At 44.6% G+C, this 20,036-nt stretch overlaps 1 long non-coding RNA gene across 3 annotated transcripts; it reads right to left on the minus strand.

Moving 5' to 3' along the window:
* Window positions 1-4,808: 4,808 nt before the first annotated feature.
* On the minus strand, window positions 4,809-19,111 carry LOC148510551 (uncharacterized). Of its 3 annotated transcripts, none has more exons than XR_015869395.1 (4): window positions 19,071-19,111; window positions 10,911-11,000; window positions 6,499-6,589; window positions 4,809-5,494 (listed from the first exon to the last, which is right to left on the minus strand). It is a non-coding gene; the product is annotated as an uncharacterized LOC148510551 (long non-coding RNA). The 3 variants fall into 3 exon arrangements; XR_015869393.1 differs by lacking the exon at window positions 19,071-19,111 and adding an exon at window positions 14,715-14,766; XR_015869394.1 differs by lacking the exon at window positions 19,071-19,111 and adding an exon at window positions 14,552-14,704.
* Window positions 19,112-20,036: the final 925 nt, after the last annotated feature.

The raw sequence follows: 20,036 nt of genomic DNA on the forward strand, positions 1-20,036 counted from the left end.
GTAACTTTATATGGGTGGTTATTGTCACGATCCTGACTCATTTTTCCCATATTCTCCTATGTTTTACCGCTGTGGTATTTGTTCCAGCTAGCGCTGAGGTCCGCTCACACTGTGACCACACACCAATCCAGGATGAGGTCTGCTGCACTGCACATCGCATCCAGCTGACTCTGAGGTCTGACCACACTATTCCTGCTTTGTGCTTTCAGTGTGATTACGCAGCATGCTAGCACTCAGGCTGCACACCTGAGTTCCCTCAAAATTCAGTATGGGTACAGCCAGGGCCGGACTGGGACTAAAAATAGGCCCTGGCATTTAAAGAGAACACAGGCCCACCTCTCGTCAGCATTTGGCTCCTGGCATAGACTCCTCCCCTTACTAATCCTGTACCCTCCCACTTAGTCTATTCTCTTACAAAACTAATTATTATTAGAACAACGTACAAGTACACATCATTCTCTGTATTAAAAATTTAATACCTACAACAGAGCTCATCCTGCAGGGGATTCAAACATGTGCCATAGTCAGACATTACTGGTGTAGGTCACACACAGAGAAAAGGGAAGGCATTTTACCAAATGACCAATCCCTAGTTTAGCAGTTGTACAGGATTAGATAGTGTTCACTGTAGGAATTTTTTAGGGCAGGGGTGCTGAACGCAGAGGTCACATCTGTGCACACCAAAACAGAGCCGTAACTACACGTTTTGACAAAAGAGTGTTTGTGCCGCAATCCACAGGTGAAGAAGGGAGAGCGCGTGCCTACCAGGTGTGGTCTCGCTGGGAAAGCTCATAACGACATAATAGTACCCCCAATTCAAATTATGCCACACAGTAGTGCCTCTTAGTCACATTATTATTATCCTCTATTTCTGTGGCGTCATAAGTACATAAACAATTAAGTGAACAAGAAACCAGTGACTTACAGTACAATAGAATACAGAACAAGTATATGCTGCATTAGCGATCATAACGCTCAAAATAAGCAGCAGGGAGTCAGCAATCACGTTACGTCACACAGTAGTGCCCCATAGTCATGCTATGTCATACAGTGACTGTAGTGTCCCTTAGTCACATTACACCACATGGAAGTGTCCCCTTCGTCACACTACACTGCACAGTAGTGTCCCTTATTCACGTTATGTCACACAGTAGCGTCCCTTATTCATGTTACGTCACACAGCAGTGCCCCATAGTCACGTTATGTCACACAGTAGTGTCCCTTAGTCACATTACACCACATGGAATATGGAATTGTCCCTTCATCACACTACACTGCACAGTAGTGTCCCTTTTTCATGTTACGTCATACAGTAGCGTCCCTTTTTCATGTTACGTCACACAGTAGTGTCCCTTTTTCATGTTACGTCATACAGTAGCGTCCCTTTTTCATGTTACGTCACACAGTAGTGTCCCTTATTCACGTTACGTCATACAGTAGTGTCCCTTTTTCATGTTACGTCACACAGTAGTGTCCCTTATTCACGTTACGTCATACAGTAGTGGCCCTTTTTCATGTTACGTCACACAGTAGTGTCCCTTTTTCATGTTACTTCACACAGTAGTGTCCGTTATTCACATTACATCATACAGTAGCGTCCTTTTTTCATGTTACGTCACACAGTAGTGTCCCTTATTCACGTTACGTCATACAGTAGCGGTCCTTTTTCATGTTTTGTCACACAGTAGTGTCCCTTATTCACATTATGTAAGTGTCCCTTTTTCAAGTTACGTCACACAGTAGTGTCCCTTATTCACATTACACCACACAGTAGAGTCCATTCACGTTATGCCACCCAGAGCCCATTCACATTATGCCACACAGTTGTAGTGCCCCTTATACATTATGCTATGCAGTCATTCATTTTATTTAAGAAATTGTATATTTAGAAATAAAACTACAAAAACAGTTACAGAGTAGACAAAAATGATTCCCAGTGACTCTGGCTGAGGACTCTCTACTAGCTGCTATGTGTGTGTCAGTGCTTAGCTTACCTACATCAGCTACCTAGCAGCTCTTACTCAGTGGCAGCCAGGATTCACCTTCCACAACGTGCATCACAGCGGTCATCCGGGATTCAGCTTCCATAACGTGCATCAAAGTGGTCAGCTGGGATTCACCTTCCACAGCATGCACCTTCACATTCCACAGCGTGCATCACAGCGGTCAGCCGGGATTCACCTTCCACAGCATGCATCACAGCGGTCAGCCGGGATTCACCATCCACAGCATGCATCACAGCGGTCAGCCGGGATTCGCCTTCCACAGCATGCATCACAGCGGTCAGGCGGGATTCACCTTCCACAGCATGCATCACAGCGGTCAGCCGGGATTCACCTTCCACAGCGTGCACCTTCACCTTCCACAGCGTGGATCACAGCGGTCAGCCGGGAATCACCTCCCACAGCGTGGATCACAGTGGTCAGCCGGGAATCACCTTCCACAGTGTGGATCACAGCGGTCAGCCGGGATTCACCTTCCACAGCATGCATTATGGTGGTCACATACACAAGCAGGTCTGCTGCCCACCAAAGCTGGAGGGCCACTTATTTATTTTAAAATTACTAATTATGGGTGCCTCTTATGAAACATAAGGCTCCCATTTATACCACCACTTTGATTTACTTTTTTGGGGGGAGAGGGTATTAACGGGCAGTTGGGGCACCTAAGAAATGCCTCCCCTGCACCTCCCCTGTGCTTGATGTGCACACATCCGCACACAAGCAAGCTGGAGTCCAGGCATCCCTTCCCTCCCCGTGCCATTCCCAGTATGATACGGCCGCCTCTGCGCTACAAGACGGCCGTTTCACAGATTGCCAATGCCTTATTTGTTATGTACCTTCAGGGCTTCCGTAGCCCTGTAGGACAAACACAAAGAGGGCTTAGTTGCCGGCCGCGTCATAACGGCATGACACGCCTGCATCATGACGTCATTACGCAATGACGCGGCCATACATTTCAGATAATGGCGCTGCCCGGGAGGTTGAACTGCCGGGTACGCCTGCGCTCCGTCAAACCGGCCCTTGTGGCCATCGGCCCTTCTGGCATTTGCCAGAAGTGCCCGATGGCCAGTCCGGCCCTGTGTACAGCCATGTTGGATTCAGTCACCTTACTCTCCTCCACCATTCAGAGTGCTGCTCCCAGACCAGCTGAGTGCAGCATCCAATCCCTGGGGATCCACCCCCTGCCTCTCCCACTTTGCCAGTACAAAGTTTCTTCTGCTAAGGTTGCAGCTCTGTGCTGAGCGCCCAGGTACTCTGTATCTGAACGGCTCCATTCCAAGTCTGGTCATCAAGTCTCCTCCAATTCCATCTAGTACTACAGTCTGGTTTTACCACAGATATTTGATCATAACTACCTCCATTGGTCCCAGACGATATCTCCAATCATCGGTCCCAGCAGATATCTCCAATCATCGGTCCCAGCCGATATCTCCAATCATCAGTCTCAAACCAATCCAGTACTTCAATTCATAAACATTAGTCTCAAATTGATCCAGTTCTTCAATTCACTAACATCAGTTCCAACCTGATTGTCTCCAAACATCGATTCCAATCCAATCCTGCTTCAACAATTCCATATCATCGATTCTATGTAATCAATTCTACAACATCGTTTCCAATCCGATCCTGCTTCATCAGTTCCATATCATCGATTCTACTACATCGGTTTCTATCCGATTCTACTATTACAGTTCCAATTCAATTTCCAGTCTAATAAAGTTGTTCCCTACTGTCCTCGCCTTCGGGATCATCACCTCCAGCAGTTCCACTGCCTCCTGTCTTCCCTCATTGAGTGAGGATGTCCTGGTGCAAGCCCCCCAGATTCAATCACACCTTCCTAGGCTCCACTTCATCCTCCCATGCCTGTTTCAAGTCAACCAACTCCAACCCTCAGGCGTGACAGGCATTCATCATTCACTGTGCACTGATTGAGACTTTCATGTGATGATCTGCCTGTTGGCAGCTTGGAATGCTGACTGGGGGAAGAAAAATAATGCAACCTGCTTTCTAATAATCACTTGGGTCAATTATTTCAATATTGGAGGAAATTTCCCCCTTAAGCCTGGAGTTCCTATATATTGTATATGAAGGTTACTGCATTGTATTCCACAACTAGCAATACCTGGAATTTAGTTAAACAGAAATTTTATTTGTGGGACTTTTATATATTATATTGTGGAGTTAGATATCCTCAAAATTAGTTCTATAAAGTTTCTATTTTCTGCTATTTACATTTATGTGGCTATATGTGGCAATTATATTATGTAATATATTATAATATGTAAGAGTCACTAAGGGGATGTAGTTGCCATCCCGACACTCAAGATTCCGGCAGTTGGAACGCTGGTGGCGGAATCAGTCTGAATCCCGGCATCAGTATCCCGACCACTGACATCCGACGTAAGTATTAGGGATAGGTTTAGGGTTAGGCTGCGGTGGGGAGGGTTAGGGTTAGGCTGCGGTGGGGAGGGTTAGGGTAAGGCTGCGGTGGGGAGGGTTAGGTTTAGGCTGAGGGAGGGGAGGGTTATGGTTAGGGGGAGGGTTAGGGTACTTACCAAATGGTGTCAGAATTGTCACCCATTCGGGATTCTCGGCGCCGGTATTCTATGTGCCAGGATCCCGTACCCAACTATTGGTGGCAGTGGTGCACATGATGCAGAATCATCTTTTCTGCAATTGATGATTCTACATTTTTTTATTTAATTTTATTGTATGTGATGTAATAAATAGTGTTATTTTTAACTGTAAACAAGGTGCCAAAACATACAGTAAAGTTTTAACTAACTTCAAACAATCTGTCTCCAAATTAATCTGTGCTTTATTTCTGTGGTCCGATTATCACTGTAATATCGCAAATAGGTCGCAGTAGCCACATTGCTACAATACTCCTGATGTTAGCATAAATGGGAGGAATTCAGATGCATTCAGCCAATCAAAAGCAGCCTACGAACATCATAATCGTTGTGTGAGTATTAACCATCGACCTTTGATGGTTAGTAACTATCCATGGTCTGAAACAGATGGTAACTAATTTTAATATCAATGGATGTTCACCAATGGTGAACATTGGTTATGGAGGTCCGATGCTGCACCGCCCTGGTCTGTGTCAGGTCCCATCGATGGTTGAACGATCAATGGTTTTCTCCCATTGATGTCCATCCCTAGATAGTGCTTCCCACTCTGCCTCTGGTGATAAAACATGCGTATAGCCTCTTCCAGTGACGCTGCATGGGAGGTTTCCAGCTGTGCAATGTGATTAATATCATAACAGCGATCTTTAATTTTGTAGCTAAACTTCCCAATAAGCTTTGCTACACAAGCAATATTTAACCTCTGTATAGTGCGATAATCTCGTTCAGCCGTTCAATGTTGCAAAATAATCACCTCATCTCAGCTTCAGGCAATTACTCTTGTTTATAGAGTTTAATGGAATAGGCAATTACATGCTGATCCCAAGGGATGGTAGGTGATTCCGTGCAGGAAATACCCATCTGAAATAGAGAACACAGTTGATTTTTATTTAGGCGATTAACACTCTTACAGTTTTTTTTTACCAGATCAGATTAATTCCCCCCACTGAAAATCACCTTTGTAACCCTAACTCAAAATAATCCTAGAAGTCACTGATACCAAGTTATATTACTGTTTGGTAATATATGTAGTTAAAATAGGAGGGGGGGGAGTTTAAAAGCCCACACAATGGTGACCTGATTTTAACCTAAATAAGTTTAACATATAAGTAAGGTATACATACAGTCTTTGGTACTTATATAAAAGTAATGTACAGTGGGATCAGGCTAACCTCCGGTCACGAAAATGTTAATAAAAGTATCTGACCTGAAGCTAAACTGCATTTTGAAGATGTAATGCTAGGACAATTGTATGTCTGCTAGCCAGGGTGTATCTGGTGAGTCATCCCACTGTCACTGGTGATCATGTTGCTTGTGGTCGATTGATGTCATTATAAGAAAATTGTTAATGAAGAGCCAATTAAGATAAACATACTAAGAATTGAATTTAAGTCAGTGAAATGTATTTCCATTTATATAGATATATAAAAATTATCTCAAAAAACAACATTATTTCTAATTGGTTCAGGGTTCCAGGTTCTTCTGGTTTCTATAATACAGAATCAGTTTTACGCGTTCTATTAGATTGTTCAAAACGGGACAGGTCGGGATCCCGTCACCAGTATCCTGACCAATTTATCCCGAAGGTAAGTATCAGGGTGTTAGGGGAGGTTAGTGTTAGGTAGCGGGGTTAGAGCTAGGCATTAGGGGGAGGGTTAGGCACCGGGGAGGGAGTGTTAGGATTCGGGTGCGGGGAGGGGGTGGTTAGGTTTAGGCACTAGGGGGGGGTTAGGTTTAGGCACCAGGGAGGGGGTGTTAGGCTTAGGATGCAGGGAGGGGGAGGTTAGGTTTAGGAACTAGGGAGGGAGGGTTAGGTTTAGGCACCGTGAAGGGAGGGTTAGGGTAGGGGTAGGGAAAATACTTACCAGCCGTTCTTATGGGTGTCGGGATGCCGTTGTCGGTATTCTGAACAGTGGCATCCCGACAGCTGGGATTTCATACTGTTTGTTACTTTACCTATGGGAACCAATGACAAGAGAGACTGAGTTACAATCCCTTACTTTGATAGAAATATTAAACATGTTTCAATACTGAGCACAAGAGATGGCATTATCTGTCACTACCACAGGTGTGGTCACACTAGCTTCTCTCTTACATTGGTCACACTTCTTATGGGTATATAGCATGGTGAGCTCACACCGTTGAAATCCAAGCTCGGTTGGCATCATCATGAGAAAGAGACTCTCCCAGAAGCTTCTTCTCTTACACTGGGTTCCTGAGCCTCCGTCTTGGAACTCAGACATGCTCTATTACAGCAGCAGGCAATGTTATTCTCTTTGGGTGACAGATGTTCAACAGTCCAAGCCTCAATATTTTTGGGAGTGCCACCACCATTACAAAGAGTACAAACATGGAAGACATGCAGTTCCCCCTTCACAAGCAGAATGGTGTAACTGTAAAGCATCACATAACTCCTATGTGTCCTTGTTATCCTGCTGAGCAGGTCAGTCACCCAAATTCTAGATCACCAGAATCAGGACAGTTGTCAGAGTGTTCTGCTCTCTCCTACCTGAAACATGATACAAGAAACATGGACAACCTAGCAATGAATGAATAGTCTTGCTCTCAAACAACCTCGAAGTTCAATCAATAGAACTCATATATAATAATTACTACTCCTAATAAGCACTAGGGTTCACATTTAGTAAATAGCCTCCCCTTCCCACCCACATGATAGCTCTGACATTACATAGCTAGTACTCATAGTATAGAAATAAACTTATTTCCAATCAGTGCCCTAACATACTTAGTAATCCATTTATTAAATATCCCGTCTCATCCCCAAACTCACATCCGTTGCCCCCCAAAGCACCCAGCAATAAAATCCCTTGCACCCCACCTAAAATTAACAGGCACCACCATTAACTCAATATTAGCTAAATGGCCCCCTCCTTCAAATAAAGTACCCCCGTTAATAGATTAATATCTCCCATCAATTCAATAAATAGCACCCACCCTCACCATTAAATTACTACACTTCCTTATCCCTCCACCCCAATTCCATATGAATCTTTCTTCCCACGCTTATCCTCTTATGTTAGGAACTCTGTGTTAAGGAGGCAGACACTTTTTTCCCCTTAATTAAAGGAACTATGGCCCTCATTCAGAGCCGTACGCTCTGAGCAGAGCGCACGCTCTGAATGAGGGCCGGGCTCCATTTTCATGGAGCGTCCTCCTGGACGCTCGTATAGCTGTGGGTCACCACCCACAGGCTATACGAGCGTGCTTTGTGATGGCCGCGATGGTCGAGACCATCGCGACCATCGAATTTGCGAGCCGGAGCCTGCGGTTGAGGTTTTCAACCGCAAGCTCCGGAGTGATTTTGGCTCTATCAGAGCCAAAATCACTCCCACTGACATCACTAGTGATGTCAGTGGGCCGGCTTCTGACGGGAGGCGTTCCCGTGGGAACGCCCCCGTCAGGGAGGCACGCCCCCGGCACGCCCACCAAAGGGGGCGTGCTGTCAATCAACATTGACAGCACGCCCCCTTTGATCGGACACAACGAGCGAAGGACTTTCCTTCGCTCGTCGCGTCTGGCGCATGCGCACGACGGAGCTCCCTCCATCGTGCGCATGCTCAGTGCACAACATCGACCCACTTGCGAGCGGACAGCCGCTCGCGAGTGGGTCTGAATCAGGCCCTATGTTTTTATATATATCTAATAACGATAATAAAGTAGCAACTAGTACTAACATGCAATAACATGTGCGCTTGTTCCAGAGCTGAGCGTACACAAGTACCGCGACGCAGAGTCACATGCAACTGCATGAGGGCGAATATATGCATTTAATTATGTCTATTTAAAAAAATAAATCAAAACACAAAACTGACACATGTAATGATGGAAATCCCAATGTCCCCTCAGAAAACTGAAGGTTACAAAGTAATACAAGGACAGACTTTGAAGTGACATGTCCATTCCTTTCACTATTCAAACTTCCAGTCAGATCCAGTAAAATAGTTGTAATCTGACTTTGGGGGCAACTCTCCTCTCAATACCAGATATGGGGTCGCACCTATGTATGTGTCAGGCAGAAAAGTAGACGCACAAGCATACACTGAAAGGCTCCAGGGACAAATCTCCTAATATCATATGTAGACTAGTTAATAGTCATGATGTGTGAAATTATGGAAGTGTTAATAAAGCTCGGTATTATTACTGACGCTGGCGTCTCATTACATCTTAGTACTTTGAAATGAAGCTTTATAGTCTGTAATTTGTAGAAAATGAAAGTACTGGTTTACATGACATTTAGAGATATAGTAATTTGGAATCTTTCCCCCCTGCTGACCCCTCTGGTGTATAAAAAAAGAGGGGGGATGATTCACACTGTCAACTGTGCAAGCATATGCTCGTATAACTGTACTGCTGAAGATGGAGACAACTCTTTATGGGGGATCTGTGGTTCCTAGATTAGTAGAGGAGCAGGATCAGGGAAGATCTGAATACCATAATGATGGCAAAAGCCATATGGGTCTAGAGCTACATAATAATCTACTGAAAAGCATTTTAGAAAAGATAAGGTAGTTTACTGCTACCTAGTGGTTACATGTGATATAGCAAGTATATTAAATTTTTATATTAATTGTAACCGCATTTATTTATGTATAGATAATTTCTTCAGTGCCTCCACCAATCCATCAGGGGTGTGTTGAGACAGAGTCAGTCAGTCAGTCAGTGTGTGTCTGTGTGTCTGTGTTGTCTCTCTCTCTCTCTCTCCTCTCTCTCTCTCTCTCTCTCCTCTCTCTCTCTCTCTCTCTCTCTCTCTCTCTCTCTCTCTCCTCTCTCTCTCTCTCTCTCTCTCTCCTCTCTCTCTCTCTCTCTCTCTCTCTCTCTCTCTCTCTCTCTCTCTCTCTCTCTCTCTCTCTCTCTCTCTCTTCTCCTCTCTCTCTCTCTCTCTCTCTCTCTCTCTCTCTCTCTCTCTCTCTCTCTCTCTCTCTCTCTCTCTCTCTCTCTCTCTCTCTCTCTCTCTCTCTCTCTCTCTCCATTAACCTCGTACATATACGTATAATCAATAGTCTCCATACTTGTCTAAACAATTGTTCCAATGGTACACCAAGGCATCTATCCTGGCATAGAAGAAATCAGTGTCAAGCGCCTGAAGCCAGAAAATGACACCTTGCTGAATTTCACCGTCGGTTATGAATCTCCTACCTCTACTTCTGAAAAAGCATTTCAGGGAGATTGTGAAAGTAACACCTTTGAGCGTGGCGGTAAAGTGGGCTTGTACTGCTACATCATAACAAAGCAGTTAGTAAGATCTATTTGTTGAGAAAAACACACTGATACTTCTCAGAAAATGCATGTAGCCATAGGGATCATTATCAGGGCCGTAGCTAGGGTAGTGCGGTTGGTGCCATCGCACAGGGCACCACAGATCAGGGGGCGCTGTTTGGGCCTGTCAAATTTCAGTTTATTATCATTCTTGCTTGTAGCTTCCTCTTATTTCATCCCCAGCATCTCCTGGCCTCTCCTATCTCTTCCCTGGCCCTTCCCCATGAGGCCATGCCATGGCCCATTTTGGGTGCATTATGTCCCTTTGAAAAATGAGAGGGGCGCCAATGCTCTTTCTGGCACAGGGCACCAAAAAGTCTAGTTACGGCTCTGATCATTATGCCTTATAATAACCAATGCAGGGAAATTATACTAATGATCCCAGTTTAATGTATATATCTCTGTTTGTTTTTTTAATATAACAGCTTCACTATGGGGGTAAGGTGCAATCAGGGAGATTGGTAGACTCTTTAGGGAGACAGGGAGATTGCTTCTATTTCAGGGAGTCTCCCCGACAATCAAGGAGAGTTGGCAAGTATGCAGCAATATCATTAACTCAAATGCATCTGTCCTCCTGAATCAGACCTTCGATGCAGCACAAATTGTCATCTGTGGTGCACATGCTTCGCTGGCAGGTTCACTGTCACACATCCACTTCACTTTTAACAGGGGGTGCTGGTCATATATTTAATATCGCAATGTCTATACGAGATATTGAATGGGGGACCGGCATACCGATTGAATGCAAAAAGTTTAATCAAAATATTGTAAGACATCCATTATAATGTCAAATAATATAGCTACATAATAATATGGATACAATATATCTAGTCTTTTTATATATATATATATATATATATATATATACATATCACATATAAAATGGCAAAAAGGCGGCACTTGATATAACACTTCAAAGACACAGCAATCAGTGTTTCAAAGTTTCGAGACAATTTTATTATCTCGTCATCAGGATAAACATAATTACACATACACTGACCTTATAACACCCTCCTCCGTCACCACGTGTACTGCCGGGAAGCGGGACCACCGAAAGACGCTCTAATGTGACATCGTCATCTGCAACCCGCTGCCGTAGCAACAAATGTAAACAAAAAAATGCCCTATTTACTACCAATACATATCATTGACCATGTATTCTCAATCATCAAGTAGAAATATATATAATATACACTTTATATAAAGAACATAGGGGCCTATTCATTAAACCTAAAAATTCTCTAGAGATAATTAGGTTTAGAACTCGCATGGAGTTCTACCTAATTATAGGTGGAATTCATCATTCCACCTCTCCATAAGTATCTATTCCGAAAAGCTGTCATTTTTGCGTTGACAGCTTTTCGGGAAATAGATACCTTTCCCTGCCTACACTACCTTATCGCATCTGGAAACAGTGCTGCGCATGCGCTGTTACATCTGTAAAACCAGCGCATGCGCAGCACTGCCTACAGATGCGTTAAGTTTGTGTACCCCCCCGACCCCACCCACCCCCCCTCCGCTCACCTCCCCCCCCCCCAACTTACCTGTCCGCGCAGCTGCCTCCGGCTCCGTCCTGCTGGTCTGTCATGTGGTTTCCCAGCAGATTTTTTTTTTCTAAACTTTATTGTGCTCTGCTGGGGAGCACACATGGCCGACCAGCCTCCGGAGCCTGAGGATGGAGCAGAGCGCCGGAGGGACTCGTCGGGGGACCTGCACACGCAGATACAGGTAAGTCGATTCTGCTATTCGCCACCTCACAGTGGCGAGTAGTAACTGCATCAAATTCCGAAAATTCATAATTTTCGGAATTTGATGAATACCACAATTTCCACTTCCCCATACTAATGTATGGGGAGTGTGTAAATTAACGCAGGGGAACTTAGCAAGGAGATATCTGTGATATCTCCTGTGCTAAGTCTGTTCATGAATACCAAAATAACGTTATTTAAGGAAAATGTCCTTAAAAACGTTATTTTAGTGTTGATGAATAGGCCCCATAGTTACTACACTTAAACTTATAGAACTACACACGAAATGCATAGACCAAAACAAGCATATATTTTTTTTATAATAGATGAACATGTGTATTAGTCCACTACTCACTTATCCAAACAGTTTACTGTGCATCATATATCATCGTATATCAGGTTATCATCCCAAGAGCCCCTCAGATAAAGCAATGTACAGTAGGCCCATACTCTCGTTAGGCCCTTTAGGTGATAAAATACCTAACCTGTGTATCCATTGTGCCTCACATCGCAAAAGTTTACCGGCACGATCACCCCGACGTATAGAGTCGGGAACGTGATCAATCAGCATAAACCGCAAAATGGACAAACCATGCCCTGCATTTAAAAAGTGCCTAGCAACCGGTTGGTCGCTATGGCCATTTTCAAATGCCGATTTAATTGCTGAACGGTGTATTGCCATTCGATCACGTATTGTGCGCTCAGTCTTTCCAACATAACTGAGTCCGCAAGGACAGGTAATAAGGTACACTACAAACCTCGTTAGACATGTCATTCTATACTTAATGAATAAGCGCTTCCCACTATGTGGGTGTATAAATTCAGTGCCAGTACATGATGGGTCTATTTACTAAGCAGTGTTAGGAGACAGAGTGAAAAGTGATAAGGTACCAGCCAATCAGCTCCCAACTGTCATCTCACAGGCTGTGTTTGTGTTGGGAGCTGATTGGCTGGCACCTTATCACTTTTCACTCTGTCTCCTAACACTGCTTAGTAAATAGACCCCTAAGACACCTGTAGCATCCTGGCCTGAGAGACATAAAATTTGATGTCGCAGTCACACCAGATCCCAAACCAGTGACATCAGTTTTTATAACAAGATCTTTAATGTTATGTGGCCTTGTATAACAAGGCATAATACGTGTTTCCTTTAAATTTAGGGCATCATCAGACTGCACTATGGGCCACAAATTTGTAGACACCCTACTGATCCCCTCACTGATAGGGTTATAATGGTTAACCTATGGTAACCTTATAGTACGACTACATAAGACAAGAGTTGTTCCCTAGGGATAGCCATAGCGCGTTTCTCCACCAATGCGCCATATTCATATCTTCTATTCAAAAAATTCTGGATCATCTTATCCATCTGCTGCTCAGCCACAGCCACGTTTAACACGCGTAAACTGTGAGTAGGGAAAACCATACTTACACGGTTTAGGATGGAAGCTACACGCGTGTAAAAACGTATTCCGGTCCATGTGTTTTTGAAATAATGTAGTTTCAATCTGGCCCTCAGATAAATTAACTTCCACATCCAAAAAGGTGACTTTATGGGCATCTATACTATATGTAAATTTAATGGGGCTAGTTGTTTTATTGTGACACTCCATCAGTGGCGTCCTTACCTGACATCGCACCTGGTGCGGGTCGGGAGGACAGGCATACTTTGCGCGCCGGAAAATCGGGGCGTGGCCTCACGGGTGGGGGTGTGGCCTCACGGTCCGAACCCCTGTTTTATTTTACACCGTGGGTTCTTGAGGTACAGGCTGCCCCCGGGGACCAGCCTGTTTGAGTGCCTGCTCCCTCACTGTGCTAGGAGCTGAGTAATGCACATAATGCAGCACCCGGCTCCTGTCACTGAGGGGGAGCCAGCACTTTGGTGTCACCCCTCAGCTGGTGACACCCGGTGCGGCCCGCACCCCCCTTGTGACGCCAGTGCACTCCATGAAATCAATACACTGTTGCTTAGAACCTGACCAGATCACAAAGAGATAATCTATATAGCGACAGTATGCTTTTATACATCTCGCTGTAACACTGTTACTGAAAAAGATCTTCTGTTCGTCTACCAGCATGTATGAAATGCGGGGTCCCCCTTGACCAATGGGCCAGTGTGCACTGTATACCTGGCATCCATTATAGATACGCCACTGTGCCCATATTATATTATTGTGAAGACCCCCCCAAGCCATTTCATTTCAATTATTCCCTTATTTATCAGCTACAAGTAATTCTTCAGCTATAATGTTACAGATGATGGGTAAATTATGTTATATATAATGCAAGTAATATAAAACTAACTTTTTAAATGTTCATTGTGCGTTTATTTTGAGCCAACCTGTAGCTCTCCAGCTGTTGTGAAACTACAAGTTCCAGCATGGTTTACCAACTGATTGGTGGGAGGGTATGCTGGGACTTATAGTTTCACAACAGCTGGAGAGACACAGGTTGGCCAGGCCTGATTTAGGGCATCTACATAAAGTAACAACTACTGAAAGTATATGAGTTAGCAAACAGTTAATATAAAAGAAGACAGGTAAATGTGCATTTGATTAAATTTATCAGATATTCTGCAAATTCTATTTCCTGTAAACCGATATCACACACCACAGATTTCAAATTATACCCAGCTTTCAGAACAGGGCAAGATGGTGATCGCCCTTCATTACATACCATCTGATTATCAGGTGCTTTGATGGATTAAACTGAGCCTTACTATATTGCTATAATTAGTAGAGCTTTCAATATTAAATTGTATTTTATCTTAGTAAATAATTTCGTATTGCTTTGAATATTACATTCTAGCTGGGATACCCGGCGCTGCCCGGGTTGAAATTGGGACCCTGAAGTACACCTGCAGTCTTTATTTGTTTACATTGTATTTACCTACCATTCCATTCATCCTGGAAATTTGGGGAGACTGAAGCAAAAGTAAGACACATATGTGTCAATGAGGAATCCCTGACCTGCAGTGTCTTGTACCCATTTGTCTGTGTGCAAAAAAGTATTTAAATCAGGAGATTGTTCCTATCTGCCAGCCTCAGGTCACTCACATTGCTTCTCAAGCTGACCATCCACTATACCAGTGGCAGGTCACACAGCAAGTGCACAGATGTATTCATTACTCACTGACACATTTTAAAAGATCTACAGGTGCAGCTAACTATTTCACTAGTAATTATGTGAGGAGACCTGCAAAACATGCACTGTTTGGGGTCCAGAGGACCGAGTTTGAGAACCTGTGCACTATACCAGTGGTTCTCAAACTCGGTCCTCAGGACCCCACACAGCTCACGTTTTCCAGGACACCCAGCCGATGCACAGGTGTACTCATTACTCACTAACACATTTTAAAAGATCCACAGATGGAGGTAATTATTTCACTTGTGATTCTGTGAGGAGCTCTGTAAAAAATGCACTGTTTGGGGTCCTGAGGACCGAGTTTGAGAACCTGTGCACTATACCATTTTCTGTCAGATATCTGTCCAATCTGGCTGGTTGGAATGAAAACCTGGTGATGTATGGGAGCAAATGACGGTCGATCATATGGTTTTAAACTAGAGATGAGCGGTTCGGATTCTGTGGAATCCGAACCGCTCCGAACATTGGGGATCCGAGTCCACCCGAACCCTGTTCGGGTGTTCACCGCCTGACTCGGATCCCCGTTCGGGGCCGAACGGCGGCCGCCTGATGTCGGATTCTCACTAGAGAATCCGACATCAGGTCTCCTCGCGTGTAGGGCAGAGCGCAGTGATAGCGCTCTGCCCTACACAGACACAGACACACAGCCGCCAGCGGCAGCTGTGTGTTTGTTACAGCAGCCAATGAGAGTCACACAGACTCTCATTGGCTGCTGCACGGAGGGAGCCGGCTGGAGCTCACACATGAGCTCCGTCTTCCGGCTCCCTCCTCAGCGTGTGACAGAGCGGACGGCGCGGGAGCGGGGATACAGGTAAGTTTTATTTTTTTTATTTTTTTACTTGTCAAAGGTCTGGGGGCGCTACTGGGGGGGGTCTGCACTACTGGGGGGGGTCTGCTACTGGGGGGGGCCATACTACAGAGGGGCCTGCTACTGGGGGGGGCTATACTACTGGGGGGGGTCTGCTACTGGGGGGGGCCATACTACTGGGGGGGATCTGCACTATTGGGGGGCCATACTACAGAGGGGCCTGCTACTGGGGGGGGCTATACTACTGGGGGGGTCTGCACTACTGGGGGGGTCTGCTACTGGGCGGGACTATACTACTGGGGGGGCCATACTACAGAGGGGCCTGCTACTGGGGGGGGCTATACTACTGGGGGGGGTCTGCTACTGGGGGGGCCATACTACTGAGGGGCCTGCTACTGGGGGGGCCATACTACTGGGGGGGCCTACTACAGGGGGGGCCTACTACAGGGGGGGCTACTACTGGAGCAGCCTACTACTGGGGGGGCCTGCTACTGGGGCAGCCTACTACTGGGGGAGTCATACTACTGGGGGGGCATACTACTGGGTGGCATGCTAATGGGTGGCATGCTACTGGGGGGGCCTGCTAATGGGGGACATACTACTGGGGGGGGCCTGCTAATGGGGGGCATACTACTGGGGGGCATTCTACTGGGGGCACTGCATAGTGGACCCTACTACTAAGGGGACTGCATAGGGGGCACCACTGCTGGGGGACATTGTGTAAGGGACACCGCTACTGTGGGCATTGTGTAAAAGGGTCACTACTGTGGGCATTGTGTAAAAGGGGCACTACTGTGTGTCATAACATAAATAAGAGACACTACTTTGTGTCTAATGTGAATCAGGCCCTATGTGCGGTGTAATGCTAATAAGATTGTGCACTGTGACTCCTAGGGCCGTAGCCCACTTTGTAAACAAGTACTGTGACTCTGCTGGCCGTACCCCACTGGGTGGGTGCACTACTTTTCATTTCTGCCACTGCTGTGTGGCAATGTGTCATAGATGTGCTTTATACTGTGGTGTCTGTGTCGTTGTGCCGCTGCTTTGTCGCTTAGTAACCAGTCAGCTCACTGCAACCTTTGGCCAATAATGTTGAAAACAATATTATAAGCTGTGATATGGTGTAAATTGACTGGAAATTAATGTTATTGAGGTTAATAATACTCTAGGAAGAAAAAAAAGACCAATTTATGTGATTTTAGCTTTTTTTGTCAATTTTTGTAAAAAAATCCAAATCCAAATCCAAATCCAAAGCCAGTCACCGCAGTTTGGCAAATCCAAATCCAAAGCCGGACGACGAATTAGAACCAAATCCAAATCCGGCAAAAATGGTCCGGCGTACATCCCTATTTTAAACACTGAAAAAAGGACAAAAAAATTGTTAAATGATTTTGCTACCAGGTGGTTTAGTTGGTTAGAATTCAAACTCTCTCCATGATATAAGAATCTCATCCCTCAGACTCCAGACAACATTTTTATTTTCCGTTACATGAAGTTAATTGATATATGATTTTATGTGGATGCTGTACGTACATATTAGATTTATTAACAAGATGTAACCTGTTTAAATCTCTGACTTGCTCCGTTTGCACATCTCCCCACTTCAAACTTTCCTTTCCCATCTTCCCTTGTCTTCCCCTCCCCTGTCTTTTCTGTATTTTGAGTTTTGTTTTGATTATTTTGGTTTTGGAATATTAATGTTACAGTTTTAATTGTAAGAGCAATTTTTTCTCTATATAAGTATATATGTTGGAAATGCAGTTTTTCTTTGAAATATTTAAATAAAGAATTTATAAAAAAAATAAATAAAATTGGTTAAGTTTGTGTGTTTTAACCAATTTGTCTGAACGACCATTTTTGTTTGTTTTCCAGTGTTTGTGAGCAAATGGACGATTGTCATTTGCTCCCATACATCACCAGGTTTTCATTCCAAGCAGCCAGATTGGACAGATATCTTACAGAAAATTGTATAGTGGATGCCCAGCTTAACAGGCGGCCAGCAGCTCTCCAGGAACTTCAGAAGAGGTGGAGGACGTTAAGGGGTCAAGAGGGCATAAGGGATAGGCGGGTGAAGGTGCAGGGCAAGAGGAATATCAAGTTGTGACTTGTGAGTATATAGTGGAAAAGTAAATTTTGGGGCAAATTGTATAAGATGGTCGGTTATAGATATAATAACAGGGGTTCAGGGAGACAGAAGAGAGGAAAGACACTGAATATGCAGACACACACAAATACAAAGGGTTTGCAAATAGAACCAGATGGGGAGACAGGAGGGCAGATACAATATTTTAGACAGAGGGGACAGACAAACACATAGGCAAAAGGCGGAACAGAGACATGGGGGGTACAGAGACATTGGGGGTACAGAGACATGTGGGGTACAGAGACATGTGGGGTACAGAGACATGCAGGGGATAAAAGAGTCAGGTGTGGGCTGGGAAGAAATAGGTCAGGTCAGTTGGAACCATGTGTGACCAGGCTGGGCTTGGAGCAGATGTGGATTAGTCACTTACACTAGCTGCTGGTCACGCCTCTTCCTGTACTGTGTGGTCCCTGACAGTGCAGAATGCAGGGCAGGCTGCTGGAACTTGGAAGGGTTGTGTACTGCAGGGGATCTATCCCCAACCAACTAGGAAGTCACACTGACTTCCGTGCATGTGATATTCTGTCCAACCAATGGGAGAGAATAGAGGAGGATAGCAGAAGGCAAATAGTGGTGGGGCGGGCCGCAGCTGTGATTGAAGTCAGAGGCTGGGCGCTAGACTGATAGGTAATATAATATGGCAGTGCGCTGCCTCACTATGGCAATTGGTAGCGCACAGCGAGATAACCAGAGTGGTGTAATGAAGTGTTACTGACAGCTAAAGCTGGGTACACACTTCTCCAATCCCCAGGAGATCAGACACCAGATCAGACTGTTTATACAATCTTATTGCAGACCTGGTGGCAGATTCTACATCCACAAGAAGAGAAAGTACAAGTGCACAACTCCAACATTACTTATTATATATAATACATTCACTATGCAATAGAATTTTGCAATACATAGAGGTTTTAGCATAATCATGGCCATGGTTATGGGCCTACCCACCGCGCCCAGGTAACCTCTGAGGGTAGGTCCCTAACCTACTAAGGTTGAAATCCAGAGCACAGGACACTTCCAAACAGGCCCAGCTGAGCCACTCCAGGGCATCACTCTAATGAGAGAAGGTGAAGTGTAAGAAAGTGTAAGATAGATAAGAGCAGCTAATGCTGCATATATAAGAAGGTGAAAAATAGAGGTTTAAAAATAATACATATATATTAAACAAACAATAAAGGTGCTAAAAGTGCAAAAAGGAAAATGTGTTTATAATGTGATGCCCTGAAGTAGCCCAACCAAAACAATCCAGGGGACCCATGCCCCAAAAATCAACCCATACGGTAGCTGCACTGCAGTATAAACATTTTTAGGACTTACCTAGGATTGTGCCTTGTACTAAGGTGCAGTCAAAATGCCAGAATCCCTGCTTAAAACCAATGGGGGGAGGGGTGCTAATCTAGGCTGAAGGCGTCTCAAATCTTCAGGTGTGCATGGAGCACACTAAATAGAGTATCTAGAAAAGGGGGCCCTAGACTGCACACCCTGAATATATATATATATATATAATGGGAGGTGCTACCTGGGTAGACTATTGTTGCAAACACAAGAAGAGAAAGTACAAGTGCACAACTCCAACATTACTAATTATATAATACATTCACTATGCAATAGAATTTTGCAATACATAGAGGTTTTAGCATAATCATGGCCATGGTTATGGGCCTACCCACCGCGCCCAGGTAACCTCTGAGGGTAAGTCCCTAACCTACTAAGGTTGAAATCCAGAGCACAGGACATTCCCAAACAGGCCCAGCTGAGCCACCCCAGGGCATCACTCTAATGAGAGAAGGTGAAGTGTAAGAAAGTGTAAGATAGATAAGAGCAGCTAATGCTGCATATATAAGAAGGTGAAAAATAGAGGTTTAAAAATAATACATATATATTAAACAAACAATAAAGGTGCTAAAAGTGCAAAAAGGAAAATGTGTTTATAATGTGATGCCCTGAAGTAGCCCAACCAAAACAATCCAGGGGACCCATGCCCCAAAAATCAACCCATACGGTAGCTGCACTGCAGTATAAACATTTTTAGGACTTACCTAGGATTGTGCCTTGTACTAAGGTGCAGTCAAAATGCCAGAATCCCTGCTTAAAACCAATGGGGGGAGGGGTGCTAATCTAGGCTGATGGCGTCTCAAATCTTCAGGTGTGCATGGAGCACACTAAATAGAGTATCTAGAAAAGGGGGCCCTAGACTGCACACCCTGAATATATATATATATATATATATACTGGGAGGTGCTACCTGGGTAGACTATTGTTGCAAACACAAGAAGAGAAAGT

This window comes from Taudactylus pleione, unplaced genomic scaffold (genome assembly GCF_031769625.1).
Source record: "Taudactylus pleione unplaced genomic scaffold, aTauple2 ptg000316l, whole genome shotgun sequence".
Taxonomy (NCBI): domain Eukaryota; kingdom Metazoa; phylum Chordata; class Amphibia; order Anura; family Myobatrachidae; genus Taudactylus; species Taudactylus pleione.